Here is a 1,237-nt window from a genome sequence, read left to right as displayed (position 1 = left end):
CTCCTCCCGGCCCGGCTCTGATGTCAGCGCCTCGCCGCGGCCGGCCCCGGCCGCCGGGGGAGGGACGGGGCGGGGCGGGCACCGGGCCTGCGCCCGCCGGGGCTGGGGGGGGCTGGGGTAGGGGGGGGGGGAAGGCAGCTCGGCTCGGCCCCGCCGCTTCCCCCGGGGCGGTTGGGGAGGGAGGGGGGTAGTTCTTGCGTTTCTGAAGGGGCTGGCGGGGGGGGTCTTAGTGCTTGAAAGGGGCTGCGGGACATCGCCGGCGGGGGGGGGGGGGGGGGCAGAAGCGAGCCCCCGGCCCCGGTGGGGTGCGGGTCTCAGCCGCCTGCCCCAGAACCGGCGGGTCTCCTGGAACCCGCGGTGGGATGTCAACAGGTCGCGGCGTTCCCAGTCACACACCACCCCCCCCCCCCGCAGTGACCCCCAGTTAACGCGTCTGTCGTCTTCCCGGTGCTCCAAAAGCATCCCTAACGTGACGGGATTGCTCTGCCGAGCCAGGAACCACCGGTGCCCGCACACCGTGTTCTCCAGTACCTCCATCCATAAGCGATGCCCGGGAAGACGAGAGATGTCAACACCGCCACAGGCACACAGAGCACCAGGGCCAAGGCAGGGGGTGAGAAACCGGTCCAAAAAGAGTAAAGGCCCTCCTGACCCTAACAAATTAACCCCTATTTCCATGTTCAGGCCGGAATCCAACAAAGACACTGACAAGGCTAAGAGAGAAGGGATCCGTGCCGAGGTGCAACGTGCCGTTGAGCTGCCTGGCATCCTGCAAAATCCAATGAACATTTCTGCAGCTGGAGCACAATGGGAAATGAAGACTTTTCATTTATGGACACAAAAAGCACAGCCTGCTTATCACTGATAATCCCTGTTTTCCAAGTAAAGAACACGTTGGTTTTGACATTCATCCCTCTCTTACCCAGCTGTACCACAAAAAGCAGTGAGTGCGCCCTGGGGAAGAGAAATGAAGAAACATGCCCAAAGCCACACCAGGAGCAAACAGCAGAGCCTAGAGCAATCTCCAGAGGCCCAGCCGCTGCTTTTTGGCGGGCGGTACGCGTCCAGCCCCACACACAAGCCCACCCTGCGTGGCACAGCCGAGGGGCTGACATGCCACCGGGGCAGCGAGGGGCAGGACACGCTCCCAGGCCCTGCGGATCGGGCAGCCGTGTCCACGGGGCTGCGAAACGCCAGGCAGCCCCAGCCCCAAGCCACGCATGGGCTCCAGTCTCCC

The sequence above is a fragment of the Harpia harpyja genome, chromosome 19 (assembly GCF_026419915.1).
Source record: "Harpia harpyja isolate bHarHar1 chromosome 19, bHarHar1 primary haplotype, whole genome shotgun sequence".
Taxonomy (NCBI): domain Eukaryota; kingdom Metazoa; phylum Chordata; class Aves; order Accipitriformes; family Accipitridae; genus Harpia; species Harpia harpyja.
Note: the sequence above shows the minus strand (reverse complement) of the source record.